Source organism: Coenobita brevimanus, unplaced genomic scaffold, assembly GCF_032717465.1.
Source record: "Coenobita brevimanus isolate Jiangsu-jjx unplaced genomic scaffold, ASM3271746v2 jjx.HiC_scaffold_2544, whole genome shotgun sequence".
Classification (NCBI taxonomy): Eukaryota; Metazoa; Arthropoda; class Malacostraca; order Decapoda; family Coenobitidae; genus Coenobita; species Coenobita brevimanus.
The window spans coordinates 489,124-506,404 of NW_027643484.1; positions in this window are offsets into that span (position 1 = coordinate 489,124).

Below are 17,281 nucleotides of genomic sequence, written 5' to 3' on the forward strand. Positions count from 1 at the left end.
ACCTACTTACCTACCTACTGACCTATCTACCTTCTTAACTTTACTCTTGCCTACCTACCGACCTGCCTACCTACCTACCAACCTACTTACCTACCCACCTATTTCTCTGTCTACTTACCTACCAATCTACCTACCTACCTACCTACCTATCTAAATACCTACCTACTTTGCCTACCTCCTTATCTACCTACTTACCTACCTACTTACGTTTATTCTTGCCTACCTACTTGCCCACGTTCTTCAGTTAGCTGTAACTGCCCAGCCTCAGTACTGATGCACACACACACACACACACACACACACACACACACACACACACACAGTCAACGACCTTCATCTCTCCGTCTCTCTCTTTATCACTCTGTCTCTATCTGTCTGTCTCTGTCTCTGTCTCTGTTTCTGTGTCTCTCTCTCCCTAGATGGGTGACTATTCACACACACACACACACACACACACACACACACACACACACCGCTCGCTGGTGCAGTGGTAACGCTCTCGCTCGCCAACTGGTGGACGGGAGTTCGCGCCTCTCTCAGGTTGCGAAAAGTTTCACTGACGAAGTGGGTGGTTACTGTCCCCCTTGAGCAAGGGGACGGGTGTGCGTGTGTGAAGCTCACAGCCTTGCCCTTAGATCGGACTATATGAGCTCTCAGCTCCCTTCCGGGAGGGTAAAAGCTGACCATCACGACCTAGGTCAAGAGAATTAAAAAGGTCTGCCCATCGAGGTACCAGTTTTCACCCCTTGTGCGCATGACGTCACAAGAAGTGTCAGGTAAAGCCCTGAGTGAAGTCAGTTCATCAGTCTCCACTGACCCATACACCAAGAAGGATCTCCGTTTTCTGTGAATTCGCGAAATATTGAGGAAGGGTCTCTTTTGTTTTTATTTATTTATTTATTTATTTATTTATTTATTTTTTGGGGGGGTAAAATGCCCACTTTTTGTGCAGTGAATGGGTGTAGAACTTCTCGGGTTAAAGGCATTAATATAAGCTTCCACAGATTTCCTAAGGATGTGGAAATCAGAAATAAATGGGTTAAGTTCTGCAGAAAAACAGATCCTTGTTTTAATCCTGCCAATTCCTACATATGTAATAAGCACTCTGAAACAACTGCATATGAGAGAAACCTAAAGTATGAGGGGGCCCATGTTACTGGAGACAGACTAGATTCTTTTGATCAGAGAGGTAAGAAATATATATATTAATAGCAACATCATAAAATGAAAATCCAGTATTCACGGATGCACACTAGAACTTAGTCATGTTGGTGCTAACCGTGGAAGTTTAGTAATTAAGGAAATCCACCTGTAATGTCGTCTCACGGGAATGAGTGTTGCCAAAAAAATATTGGAAGTTTAGAATAAATATTTTGCCCATTTATCCAAGCTTTTCATCCTTAGGCTTATATGTTCGGCCAATGAGAACTTCATATTCTTATTGTATTCATTTTCATATAATTTCCTTGCACCCAAAAATATTGTAAAGTTAGATAAAAATTCGGTGTTAATATTTATGTTGGCAGTTTGTGGGATCTCTCTCTCTCTCTCTCTCTCTCACACACACACACACACACACACACACACACACACTTCTGCTGATGTCACGGATAAGCTGCGCGTGGAGAGACCTTATTAATTCTCTTGACCTAGATCACGACCATCAAGTGATCCTGACCGACCCGGTGAATTACACACACAGTCAACGGCCTTCCTCCCTCTCTCTCTCTCTCTCTCTCTCTCTCTCTCTCTCTCTCTCCCCCTGGATGGGTGACTATTCAAACACACACACACACACACACACACACACACACACACACACACACACACACAGTCAACGGCCTTCCTCCCTCTCTCTCTCTCTCTCTCTCTCTCTCTCTCTCTCTCTCTCTCTCTCTCTCTCTCTCTCTCTCTCTAACGTGCCGTATTGTATGAGAACGTAGAGCTTTAAGATAACGTGTATACACCTACAAACGTGCATACATACACACGCACACACTACATACACACACTCACACACGTCATACACACGCACACACTTCATACACACGCACACACTACATACACACACGCAAACACTTTATACATACACGCACACTTCACACACACACACACACACACACACACACACACACACACACACACACACGTGCACACACACACACACACACACACACACACACACACACACACACACACACACACACACACACACACACACACACACACACATACACACACACACACACACACACACACATCTACATACATATATCACAAATGTGCACACACTACATACATATATGCATACATACACACACACATCACGAAGCATACACGTACAGTACATACACACGCACACACTACATACACACACACACACACACACACACACACACACACACACACATCTACATACATATATCACAAATGTGCACACACTACATACATATATACATACATATACACATCTCGAAGCATACACGTACAGTACATACACACGCATAGACACCAACACATATACGTCAAACACACGCACATACACACCTACACATGTACGTTACATACACACACGCACACACGTCATACTGATAAGACTGTTTATACTTACACACCTACACATGTACGTGAAATATACTCACATGGCTACACACACGCACGTCACACTGATAAAATTGCACACACACACACACACACACACACAAGTATTCTAAGGTAGGACTTGATGGTGGGGAAAGGAGTGTGTGTGTGTGTGTGTGTGTGTGTGTGTGTGTGTGTGTGTGTAACACACTCTAACCAAGCCACACTCTAACCAAGGCAAGACTATGAATATTGTCCACCATACTCTTTTTACTCTAACTTGGCCTAAAACTCCCCTATTTCCGTCCTGAATGCGGAGTTGTAGCAGTAGATGAACACTGGAAGATGATGCTGGTCACGAAGATGTGCTGAGGCAAGGTTGTAGAGCCATAGCATTGTACTTTCTGCCACTGAACTACGTGAAATCAGCTGCAAAAGAACGAAAATCTGGGCCAAGTGAAAGTGAAAAGAATATATCTCCCGCAGTTTATATTTAATGTTTTTTTACGAACATTTATATCAACGGTTACCTTTTTTTCCTTCATAATATGTAAGAACGACGTCGAACCAAGTTTTTGAAAAGATCCAGGAATGTAAGAGTTCTCTGTGGTAAGAAATTAAGGAGAAAAGTGTTGTGGGTGTTGGCGGAGCATTGCGGTGAGATGTGCAGGCACACGCATGACTGTACACACACACACACACACACACACACACACACACACACACACACACACACACACACACACACACACAATACTCTCTAATGGAACTTGCTGGTGGGAAAATGTGTGTATGTAACTGGTGGTGTGAGAGGTTGCCATGGTAACACACAGGCACCTCCCACTAGTCAATCAAAGACTTCATTAGCGATATATTTTTGGACAAGGCTGATTAACATCCTTTTGTACGTTTTTTATGCAGATTATGGTAAAGCTTGAAGTATTTATACAGCACAGTAGGAGAGCAAGGTGTAATAAGCAAAATAAATAACTAAGGAAGAGGTGCTAGGGAGTTGTAGAATGAGTTTATAGCTGTAATTTTTACCAGAGCGTTCCATTAATACATCCATTATATTCCGGATCAAAGACTTTTATCACTGGAATGAATCTTTGTCTCAAAATACGTTATATGGGACGCTATTCACCAGCCTCATGTTATCAATGGTGAAGGATGCTCATGCACAATATAATTATTTAAGACTAACTTAGTGTCACGTGGAAGGCTTATATATTCCCGATTCATAATCTAAACATAGTCTACCCCGTAACCGTTCTCTTATATCCCGTTCTCCCTTATCTCGCTTGTGCACTAGATGGCGTGAAGGTAATGGCCTCGCAGTTTTAACCTTGACTCGTTACTCCGTATCTTTTCTCCTCCGTGGAGTCGAGTACTTCATACTGATATTCATGCTTTCGTGAAGCTGTGGTGCTTCATTCAGAGTCGAGGTGAAATAAACCTGCATGTAATTAGTTAGTTAACCAGGAGCAATGGGACGTGAATAACCTTGCACGGCGCTAGATCAGAGTCCATACGTGAGGGAGTAAGTTGGATAAATTAGTGACTGATGTTAGAGGACATCGACAGTGGATCCAGCCGTTGAACTAAAGCTTGATGTATCTAGTGGGAAGGTGGTAGTCGGATATTAACCATTTATGAAGGTATGTTCTATATTTACTACTTGTACAGCTTTATTTTGGACTTAAATTTGATAGTGATAGTTTTAAGAATAGGTGATAGGAGTGATTTGAGTGACACTGGTGGTGGAATATTTGTAAATCTGCATTTAATTCATGTGTACAGCTGAAATGTTTATGTATATAGTAATCATTGTTACGACAGCCACATATAGAAGGAGGTAGTTTTTGTTTTGGGGGTTGTTCGTAGGAAAGTGCTGGGCTGTAGCAATAACGACGAGTGGGGTAGGTCATCCAGGGAGTGGGTACGGTTTGGTGGGAATTGGCTAGTAGTGATGAGAGGCGCGGTGCAGCATAACCCCTTCCCTTGTCCCCTGTATTTTTCCATATCGTGGAGCAGTGGCTTTAAACTGCAAGATTAAGGACTGACAACGGGGTTAGTTAGATTTATAGGTACTTTTACATCAAGGTATTGACGAAAATAAAGAAATCGTGAGGGAAATTGGTGTGGTTATATTGAACAGTGACCTGTGTTCGTCACTTGCTTCACTTTTTCATTTTATTAGTTATGTATTTACCGTCACGTTTTTCGTGGCTAGCCTTTGATAGCTTGTTCAGTTCATGTTGTACTGTTGTTGGTCTGTTTTGACAGTGAACCTTAGTGTGTGTGTGTGTGTTTTAAGTAATGATCAATTTCTGTTCTACCAGCATTTTTCCACTATATTCTCTCCTACACCCTGACCCTCTGACCCCCATATCCACATTATGTCCACCATATTGGGTCGGTGGCTGGCACAATGTTGACTCTTCACTACACTTAATTACTGCCTCCATTGTTTTGGTACCTGCAGTATTAGTCTGCAATTTTTTCCAATCTGTCAGCTCTGATTGAATAGGGTTTTGGTCAATTAAATCGTCTGTGGTTTGTTCGTGTCGTTCTGGGAGGGTTACATAAAACTGTCATTAACTTCTTGAGGAAAAATCATGAACATTTATTGGTTTATTAAACAAGCAATGTCTAGCTGACCAGACTCCAATTGGAGCCAAGCAACCGCCCCTGCAGGGTGGTTCGTCTTGACTAAGTCATGACATTAAATTCCTAAAAATTAGCGTATCATTTGTGCAGAACTAAGCTAATTCTTTCTTACGTCGTCCAACAAGTGGTTTCTTCATTCAGTGTATGTTTCGTTCAATGTTTACAAGATTTAATTGCTTATCATTGCTTCTTCTGGGATCGAATAGAAAGTTTTCCTCAGTTTTCATTCATATTCCACTTATCTCGTAATTAAGAGGAATGAGTATGGCTGAGAGGAATGAGTGGCTGAATGTCTGAAACACATTACACATTACATTTTACCAAAGTGTATTAATAATGCTTTAAACTCCACATGTGCCGTGGCTGCTCAGTCGAGTTGAGAAGACTGGTGAGTGGACGATGATGTTCCTGCCAAACCAACGTGACCTGGATGGGTGAGAGGTCTCGGTAAAAGCAGTAGCCGGCACACAGCACTCACGGACACATCCCCGCCTCATTTCACTCTCTCTCGCCCCTCTCATACCGTCTACTTCAAGAATTCCAGACTATCGATGTTAAGTACCATCTCAGCAAGTGGCCTACCGCAGCCGCAGACAGCAGCAGTTTGTGGCAGCAGAGAAGGCTGAGCAAGGCGCCTATAGTGCAGTGAAATTTGACTAACGTGTGGCCATAAAAATCCTTGTGAACCCATTACGTTGTATGGATATGGAAAAAATGTGGAGAATATAGAAAGTGTGGTGGGATATAAAGTGGAAGATATAAGAAATTGCTAAGGACATAGGAAATAAAGGATAAGTGAACAAAGTTAGTAGAAGAAAGTAGTAAGGTATGGCCAGGAAATATTTTGGAAGAAATTGAGAATAACTATGGATTTAGCTATGAAAATAGCTATGTGGAGTAGACTACAAGTTGTCATACACCGTACACTTTACACAGTCATTCTCAGTTAATGTAGTTTTACGTGTGTATTGGGTGTGAATGTATTTACTTTGTAAATCAATACTGTTCTTTCACTTTCCTTAACCTATGCAGACTTACACAACTGTTGTCACTTATAAAAGGGGGACCTGATTTGAGGAATATTGCATGTGTGGCGGGTAGAGTAATTCTTGAGACATGACTTTCCCATGCTTTGAAGTGATATTCTCCTGCAGCAGACGACGCCCCGCCATAACAAGGCAGTGGGAAGAGTATCGGTTTATTACCTGGATAAATGTCACATTTAGAACTGGACTTTTTTAACAGGGGCACCATAGTCTGCCGCACATCGGCCTGTTATGTGGGTGTATGGTTACCACTCAGCGTTGCATATGGTTTTCTGGGTAACAGGGAACCATTGGGCTTGTTACGTGATGCACTCGCCTGAAGTGGGTAGAATAATAGACAGGAAGGATGAATGATACAGGAAGAGGAGAACTGAAACAAAGAAGTAGGCAGCACTACAGGAGAGTGGATGTTGTTGCCACCTCTACCTATCGGCACGTTAGAGTATAATAAAACTTGTGTCACTGTTAATAAGTATAATTTCATCTCTATAACCTTCTCCCGGAGAGGGTATATAAGCTGTCAGTTCAGTTTGGGGTCCTAAACTTTTGAAATGCATAAAAACTTAGGCGTTAATACTCCTAATTTTCAGAGGAAGGACGTTCTTTGAGACTAACCCATTACGGTGTTTCTATAAAGTGAAAAAATTGCCCTGTAGTAAGACGAGGCTTAGTCTAGGCAATGACGTTAACCCCTTCAAAAGCATGACATTTTCTAATTTACATGTCTCAAAATTATTTCTTAACTTCATCTTTGGCTTTTTTTTTTCTTTTCAATTTTCTGTTGTAAAAGGCTTGCCGGCTTCTGGCCATTAGTTCCTTCTTCCCTGCCTGAAAAAAATAGAGGGGGTTAATGAAGGCTATATCTACGACTATATATAAGAACTACAGTCCGAAGAGTCTCTAAAGTCTTCTAGGGACAGCGTGAATAATTCGTCATAAGATTGAAAGGGGTAAGCATTATTGTTTTAATATTACAGGCGCCCTGGGTTTGTTAGGACGCTGATATACAGAGGGAATTTCGTAGCCAAAATATCGAGGAACCAATAGAGAATGATTCCAACAGAGCTTGATGCTTAGAGGAAAACAGGTCACGAATATCGGCGTGGGTGAGATGGGCAGCTGTCAAAAATAGCGACGTGAAAGGGGAGAGCAAGGAGGGGGGGAGGGAGGGGGGGAAATGGAGAGCGATGGAAGCCGAGGGAGAGGGAGAGAAATGGAGGGATGGGGAGATGGAGGAAAGGAGGGAGGGGGGTAAAGGACAAGCAGGGACTGAGGAGAATATTTTACATAACAATGGGCAATAGCAAGAGATGCCTTATAACTATTAAACTCTACTCGCACAAACGTTAGGTGATACTGGATATTAGTCTTGGACATATTTAGCTATATTATTTCTCCATCCCTAAGCAGCTTTTCTTCAGACAACCTAAGAGCACAATGTAACATCTGGCGTATTTGTGAGGGAAGATGAGAGAGACTGGCTGTTGTGGTCTACACGTAGTCAGGAAAGCTACAACGTAGGACAGATTTAGCAGTTTATTTCATCCCTATGCAAGATTTTTCGTGCTAGTCAACCTCAGGGCACGAGTAACAACTGGCGTGTCTGTGTGAGGGAAGATGAGAGAGTTGACAGTTGTGGTTTACACGCGAAGCCAAGCATGTGCTCCTGTCAGCGAGCGTCTGTGATTCTTGTTAACATTTACAGAGTCCATGTTACGGATCGCCTTTTTGATAACACGTCCTTTATAAAGTTTCATTGCTATTACAAAAACATCTGACATTGTGTTGGAGGATGACGGTTGCTTAATACAGTTCCATTATTGCCTGTAAATTTAATCTTCCGTTTTCCTCCAATACACAGTACCAGCTGCATATAGAAATTTGTAATATTTTAGAATATACCCCTGACTTGAAATGGTGCCTACAAACACGTGTTAAAATGTTATCTTGCTTCTACGCCCAAGGTAAAGAGAATATAAGGTAGTTTAACACGGGGGGGGGGGGGAACGTGTCTGTCTGTGCATGACGTCACAGATAATCCAGACTGAGGGTCCCTGCCAGCCACTCACCTACCTGCCCTGTGATATCACCTCCCCGGCCTATATGGGTTATTTTTATTTGCATCCTAAACTGCATGCAGATCAATGAAGAAGTTAATGCTATGCTTTTGAAATATAAAACATGTCTTCAAGAAGGACTATCTGTTTTCAGAGAATATAGGAATGTCATAAAGACAGATCCGACGTCACAGGTGCCTGTAAGCTGGATGATTGAGACACAACTGAAAATATTGACAAGAGAGCACTGGTTGAGAGTATAGCAACACTAAACACCTACCAAATGATCCGGAAATTGCCAGTTTACATTGGTATACCATCACATTCGTTTTCTTTCTCTCTCTCTCTCTCTCTCTCTCTCTCTCTTTCTCTCTCTCTCTCTCTATTATCCCTGACGTCACAGCCTGCTCGAGTCGGGTGAACTTACCTCTCATAATTCTCATTACCTTGTCTAAGCCCCTTGTTAAATCCTGTTCCGGTGACGGGACATGCAGGAGTGTGTTAGGGTGCGTGTGCTTGCCTCTGCGTCTTGTAAAATCATATGCTGGTGACGGGACATGCAGGAGTGTGTCAGGGTGCGTGTGTTTGCCTGTGTGTCTTGTAAAATCATATTCTGGTGACGGGACATACAAACGTGTGTCAGCGTACGTCTACATGCTTCTCTTGTCTCCCTGTCTGCTTCACTGCCTGCCGAGCCTACCTCTTCCAACAACACGGAACACTGGAGGATATTAATATTCCAGTCAACGCAGGTGCATGTGCGTGCGTGCGTGTCATCATCATTATCATCATCGTCGTCGTCGTCATTGTCTTCCTCCTCCTCCTCCTCCTCCTCCCCCTCCTCCTCCTCCTCCTCCTCCGTGGCTGTGTCTCCCTGCAGGGCAACACTTTACAAAAGGTGGTGTTCGTGCTGGCTGACGATACATCCTGAAACCTTCCTTAAATACCTTGCCTAATGGGTCAAAGTATCCTCGTGTGTTACTAAGGCAAACTAAACTGATAATAATATAGCACTTAAAGCAACAATAAGGTGTGATACGTAAAATAATTGGCTTAAGAAGAAGTGTTGCGGTGTGCCATGCCAACGAGAGGGGCATAAATGGTGTGTCGTGTGGTCGTAAAGCTTAGTTAGTTACCGGGAACATCACCCACACTGTTAATGCCAAGCCTTTCTCCTCCCTGTCAGTGCCGCCGTCACCACCTTTTCCTCCCTCCTCTTGTCTTCATTACCTGTCAGCCTTCGTCTCTAGGTGCTGAGAAGGAGCCTACACGTGGTGGCACTGCGAACTCATAGTTTCCTGCACCTCGCCATGAGAAGGGCCTTGGTCTGACTCTTGTGAGAAGCTGTCTACCACACTGGGATTACGGATATGTATACGTTGCATGTACTGTACTGTACCTGTACGACGGTCCCATAGGAGCAGTTTCTGATTGTGGTCGACGGGTCTGCTCAGCTAGACTAACCGATGTTAAGCAACAACCTGCTCTGTCTACCTGTCCGTCTGACTGCCTGTCTTACCCTTTGAGTCTCCTGTCCATTGGCAATAGCCACCATGCATTTCAGATAGCAGAACCCTCAGGCACATTAGTCATGCAGACATATCACTCGTATCTTCCTCATCTTCTGTTGCCATCATGCACTTCGGTAAACAGACTCTCCATGCACACCCTCCCCACGGCGAGGTGCAGGGAAATATATGAAGGTTGGCTCGCGGATGCATGTCGCTGCTGCTCCACCCAGGGTGTCCAACGCCACCACGCACAGGCTTCTCATCAGCGCCAGGCAAAACATATAGGAATATATAGTATGCAGGCAAGAAAGCAATCTAGTTGGCTGGCAGGCTGACAGGTAGGCAGGTGGTGGTAAAGATAATATACAGAAAAAAAATGACAAAAGAGGCAAGAAGTACACAGTAAAATCTGAAAAAAAAAAAAAACGACAAAGAAGGCAAGAAATGTACAATGAAAAAAAAACTGACAGAGGAGGAAATATATGTACACTCACGACCACAAATTTCTGGCCAGGGATGCCCCCTTCCTACTGCTGTATACCCAGGTAAGAGGGTAGAGGGGGACGAAACGACCTCCACCCCAACCCCCCCATACCCCTACCCACCCATCCCCCACCCGTCATTCTTAACTCGCAGTTACATCTGAAGCTGATTTCCTGCTTAACATTCTTGGTGCCACTGCTGATACAAACATAAAACACTGGGACGTGTTACAAGTATATAATATAACCATCAACACGCCGCAGCAAGAACACAATGCTTTATGATGGTGACGGTAAAACAAACACGTTAACATCGGCCAACTCAGGCCTCGTGTGTTTGGTGCACCGCTTAGCACACACACACACACACACACACACACACACACGCCCACGCCCACGCCCACGCCCACGCCCACGCCCACGCCCACGCACACGCCCACGCCCACGCACACGCCCACGCACACGCCCACGCACACACGCACACGCACACGCACACACGCACACAGCACACACACGCACGTACGCACCCGAGGCACGAGGCCTGGGATGGCCGTGGTTAACGTTTTTGTTTTACTGTCAACTTTTGAATGCATTAATTTCTTGCTGCAGCGTGTTCATAGTTCTAATATATACTTTTGACATATCCTAGTGTTTTATGTTTGTGTATTAGTAATGTGACTATCAGTGTAAAGCATGAGGTTAGCTTGAGATGTAACTGCCAGTTAAGAATGACGAGTGGGGGGTTGGGTGGGGTAGGGGTATCGGGGAGGGTGGGGTTCTGGGGTAGAGGCGGGTGGAGAGCGTTCCGTTCCCCCCTCCCGTCGTCTTCCCTGAGTATATAGGGGTAGGAAGGGGGTATATAGGGGTAGGAAGGGGGTATATAGGGGTAGGAAGGGGGTATTTAGGGGTAGGAAGGGGGAATATAGGGGTAGGAAGGGGGCACCCCTGAGCAGAAAGTAATGATCGTGAGTGTACAATAGAATCAGCAAAACAAGAGGCAGACGAGACAGGAAAGCCTAACATAAAGCTGAAGATGGGAGTAAAATCAAGAACCTAAGCAGGAAAACTTGGTGTTTGACAAAGTGAGGCTGACGGCGTTGACAATTCTTTATGACTTGTCTTTTACCTGCTCCTTTTTATTTTTCATATCTATTCATTCACTTTCATCTCTCCCTCATTCATTCCTTCATCTCTTATTCTTCTCTCATTAATTCATTCGTTTCCCTTTCTTCGTCAGCCATTTTTCACTTCCATATGTCCTGATGTGACTGGCTTCCTCCCACGTGCAGTGAGAAATCTTAGTAGTACTGGTAGCTGATACAGCCTCAAGTTCATCTGAAATGTGAACCCAGTAAACACCTGGCTAAAGTTACCCTTCTGCTACAGTCCACCATTACTCTTTTGGGGAATAGGGTGGCAACTGAGGGACGTTTGTGTGACCAGGCATCAGAGCCACGCGGTCTTATCGAAGCCACGAGGCCAAGAACCTCCTCTCCAGCACCTGTTATTGCTATGACAGGATTTACACAAAGAACAGCAAGCTTACCTGTATTTTTTTATGGAAGGCTGCAGATGAGAGAGAGATTCAGGTCTGTATTCTCGTCGTGTAAGGAGGCTCCCTAACACCTCTTCCTTAGCGATTTATCTTCCAAACCACTCATTAATATCCCCGGGTTTCCTCCTTATGTCTTTTCAATATCGACATAGATTGCATGAATAACACACAAGTATATAGTAACGGAGCAGAATTAGAAATAAATCGGTAAGGAGGTGTTAGTAAGCTTCATAGCCTTACTTGGATACTGCCCTCAGCCTGCAGTCCACCAGGGTCGCGTTTAAGACGAACCGGGAACTTCAAAATGTACTTCTAATCCTCGTCTCCTTCTTGTTCTTTTAAAAAATCTTAATTTACGACAGAAATAAGATCGTAAGTTTTTTTTCCAGCATCACCATCCCTGTTTCTACGACCTCCGACTCGCCTCCGTCTCTTTCTCATTACTCCACATTTTTTTTTTCTTTTTTTTTTGCGAGGAAGATGGAACCAAAGGCCACGAGCCCGCAATAACTGTTCCTCTCAAGAGAAGAACAAAATACAAGAGAGAGCCAAATTCAAGATCCGATCATTTCGAGATGCCTGGACACACTGCGTTTAAAAGACTGGAGATCATAGGAAGCAGGAAATACAGACAGAGGGAGACAGTTCCAGACGTCATACTTCTTGTCCATGCTTTGAAATTTACTGCAGAAGTTAAAGATATTTTTTTCCTATGTCTTTACTCTTGAGTTTGTACTTAAGTTGGCGCTTGAGTTGGAATTTAATTTGGCACTTGAGTTGGGACCACGTTTTGCACCTGAGTTGGCACTTAAGTTTGCTCTTGAGTAGGGACTTTTGTACGTAGGTTGGCCCTTGAGTTGGAACTTAGTTTGGTGCTTGAGTTGGAACTTAGTTTGGTGCTTGAGTTGGAACTTAGTTTGGTGCTTGAGTTGGAACTTAGTTTGGTGCTTGAGTTGGGACTTAGTTTGGTGCTTGAGTTGGGACTTAAGCTGGCACTTGGGTTGGGACAATTGAGCTGAGACTTAAGTTGGAGCTTGAGTTTGGACTTAAGGTAGCGCTTGAGTTAGGACGTGAGTTCGTACTTGTGTTAGGAGTTAAGTTGGTACTTGTGTTTGGACCCAAGTTGGTACCTGTGTTGGGACTTGATTTGGCACTTGAGTTTGAACTTTAGTTGCTACTTGAGTTGGGATTTAAACTGACACTTGTGTTGGGACTTAAGTTGGCAATTGTAAAGTTGGCACTTGTTTTGGGACTTAAGTTGGCACTTGAGTCGGAGCTTAACACTTGAGTTGGCATTTAAGTCACCACTTGAGTTGGCACTTCAATTGTCACTTTAAATGACAGTTAAGTTGGGCCTTGTATTGGGCTTTGAGTTGTGACTTGACACTTGAGTTGGCACTTGAATTGGCATTTGAGCTGACACTATTTGGCACTTGAGTTTGCACTTAAGTTGACATTTGAGTTGGCACTTTTGTTCACACTTAAGTTGGCACTTACATTGAATTTGGCACTTACGTTTTTATTTTCTCTTATCATACTTCAGAACCACAGGTGTTTAGTGATAAAGTGGACGGGCGTTTGAACCGAGTGTGAGACACAAGTGTTGTTGGCGTCACTTCATAGGCTGTTGCTTGGATTTGCTGGCTTTCCCTCCATTGTCCTCCTTACTGCGATCTTGCCTTGTTCCCGCTGCACCCTCCAAAGGTATGCTCTTTGGCTTCTGCTAATTCTGTACTCGTTTTACTCTAACTTGGCCCAAATTTTCCATCCCTCCAACCTGAATGCTGAGTTGTAGCAATAGATTAATGCTAGAAAATGTAAGTCACAAAAAAGTGGTATGGACAGAGAGCCGTAGCGTTGTCCGTTTCTGCCAATGACCCATGTGAAGTAAGCTGCAAAAGGACGAAAATTTGGGCCATTTACAATGAAAAAATAATATACTGCGTGATACAATGATAATCTAGGACGTTGTGGAGAGTTGAGAAGTTTGTGGTTTGCAATAGAGGGACAGGAAGACAGAGACAGACAGATAGAAGACAGACAGACGCAGGGTAAGGAGACAGACAGAGGAGACGAAGCGTCGCGTTATTATGAGTGTAGTTGACTTCATAGAACATTGCATTATAGTTGTGCCCAAACTTTAATAGCACGTCGTCTTATGTATAACTAAAGTCGTTTGACGTGTAGTGAACTAACACACACACACACACACACACACACACACACACACATGCAACTACATCAAACCGTTCATGCCTTACTCCACCGTGAACACAACACATCCACATACCCAACAACACCCCCCCACACACACACATACATAACCACACACAACCACATACTCGTATAACCACACACACACACACACACACACACACACACACACACACACACACACACACACACACACACACACACACACACACACACATACTCCTATAGCCACACACACACACACACATACACAAACACACACAAAAACATATAATTATATACACACACACACACACACACACACACACACACACACACACACACACACACACACACACACACACACATACACACACACACACACACATACACACACACACACACACACACACACACACACACACACACACACACACACACACACACACACACACACACACACACACACACACACACACACACACACACACACACACACACACACACACACACACACACACACACACACACACACACACACATCACCACACACCCTTACCCACCGTACACACACACACACACACATACTAACAAACACACACACACACACACACACACACACACAAGTATTCTATGATGGGCCTTGCTGATAGAGGTGTGTGTGTGTGTGTGTGTGTGTGTGTGTGTGTGTGTGTGTGTGTGTTGTGAGGTGGGCAGGTTGCCATGGTAACACAGATGCCCTGCACCAGCCAAGCTAACACCATACGTATTGCCCACTGAGTCTCACACTTTATATAAAACATCTCTGTACTCATATCTGATCCCTATATTGCAGTTTTTTTTTTCATCACAATACGGTAAAACATACTCGAACTTGATTTTTGAAAATGATCCATGAATATTAAAGTTTTCTGTGGCAAGAAATGAAGAAGGTGTTTGGTGGTGGGGTGGAGTGGGTGTCTAGCGGTGCATTGTGGTGAGACACATACACCCACAGGCACATAATTACACAAACTTACACACACACACACACACACACACACACACACACACACACACACATACAAATTCACACACGTACAACTACACACACGTACACTGAGGAAGGGTGAGGCAGAGACTGGCAGGGAGAGGCAGAAACGGGTGGGAAAAAGCAGGGAGAGGGAGGCAGAGCCAGGGTGAGGCAGGGAAAAGCACTGTAGTGAATATAATGTGTCTGTGTTTTTGTCTTTAGCTGTAGGCAATGACGGAGAGAGAGAGAGAGAGAGAGAGAGAGAGAGAGAGAGAGAGAGGGAGGGAGGGGATCACACAGACGTTTCGATCCAGAAAAGCTGGTCAAACCTTAGCAGAAAAAATTATATCTTGGCCATAAGAAGGGATTTTTTTCATGACAGTTTTTTTAAAGACACACACGATTGTGAACAGGCATAAGAGTAACTACGTACACACACACACACACACACACACACACACACACACACACACACACACTCTCTCTCTCTCTCTCTCTCTCTCTCTGCTGCTCCAAGGAAAGTCATCAAACGTCACTATAGCTGTGGTACCCTCCGTCTGAACCTACTTTCTACCCACTGACCTACTCTCCCCATTCCTCTCATTTTCCGCAGTCTCTTCCCACTCCCCTTCCACTGCCACTCTCCCCACTCCCCTCTCCTTCTCCCCACTCTTCCCATTCCCCTCTCACACTCCTCATACCCTCTCTCATTTTCTGCAATCCTTTCCCACGTCCACTCTGCCTACTCCCCCCACTCCCCTCTCACTTTCCCCACTCCCTTTCCCGTCCGACTCTCCCCATTCAATATAGTCTTGTGTGGGGGGGGGGGATGAAGGGTGGCATACGGATGTGGGGGGGGGGTTGTAGAAATGCGTGTTCATGGGCGCCTACGTGTGTGTGTGTGTGTGTAGAGGGTGGTTGAAGGGTGGCATACGGATGTATGGGGGCGGTGTTATAGAAATGCGTGTGTTCATGGGCGCCAAGGGTGGCAGTACGGTACGGTACGGAAAAAATATCATAATTCCGATAGTTTAAAAATACCGCACCGTAGTTTCGTTGCATACATAAAGAACCGTACCGTACTGGTGCGATAAAATGAAATTTCGTTCCGAACTTTCGTACCTAATTTCGTACTGTACGTCTGCCATTACGTTTCTGTGAAAATTAATCGATAATATAAATTATTTTTGCAAGCAATTCCTCGTCCAGTTTCAATACTCATTATATTTGTGTTTTTTGCTGTTAGTGGAAATTATATAGTGTGTGTGTGTGTGTGTGTGTGTGTGTGTGTGTGTGTGTGTGTGTGTGTGTGTGTGTGTGTGTGTGTGAGGTAATTGACCTAACATTTGATTTACATTCATATGGCAATAGGATTAAATAAAATTAAGGATTACTGACTTGGATTGTAGTAGAATTTTCTGTGAAAAATTGTGTTTAAATCAGACTATGATAAAACTCAACCACTTAACGGGTCAAGTAGCAATGCTGCAGCCGGCCCTACAGTAAATACCTAATCCAAATCATTATTTATATACTATTGTATAATCAAATCTATAAATTAATCACTTAACTCTGTAGGCCTACAGCGGGCAAGGAATATACGAGATACGTACAGCAAAACAAATGTCAAATAATAGAAATATACTGTATATAATAACCATTATCATATGCTTCTCGTAATTACTTACATGTCTCCCATCTAAAAGTATACACTATTCTATGTTCATTATAGCTTGACCAGAAATATTACCTTATAAGTCTGTAACACACACACACACACACACACACACACACACACACACACACACACACACACACACGCTAAAACATAAGGTTATATCTTAAAACATTGGTCAGGGAAACAATTAGGTTATCCTATCTACAAGTCAGTATTTGTCATCTGGATTATTCTGGACAGTGGACAGTCACATTGGAATAATTAAGCACGGCAATGGGTACGGAAAAGGCACGGAAAAAAAAGTAATTTCGTACCGTACCGTACTTAAAGAAATGTACCGTAATTTGGCACCGTTCTTACTGGTGAAAAAATACCATACCGTACCGTACTTCCCTACAGTACCGTCCCGTACTTTTGGGGCGCCTACGTGTGTGTGTGTGTGTGTGTGTGTGTGTGTGTGGAGGGGGGAGGGGAGAGGAAGAGGAGGAGGAGGAATT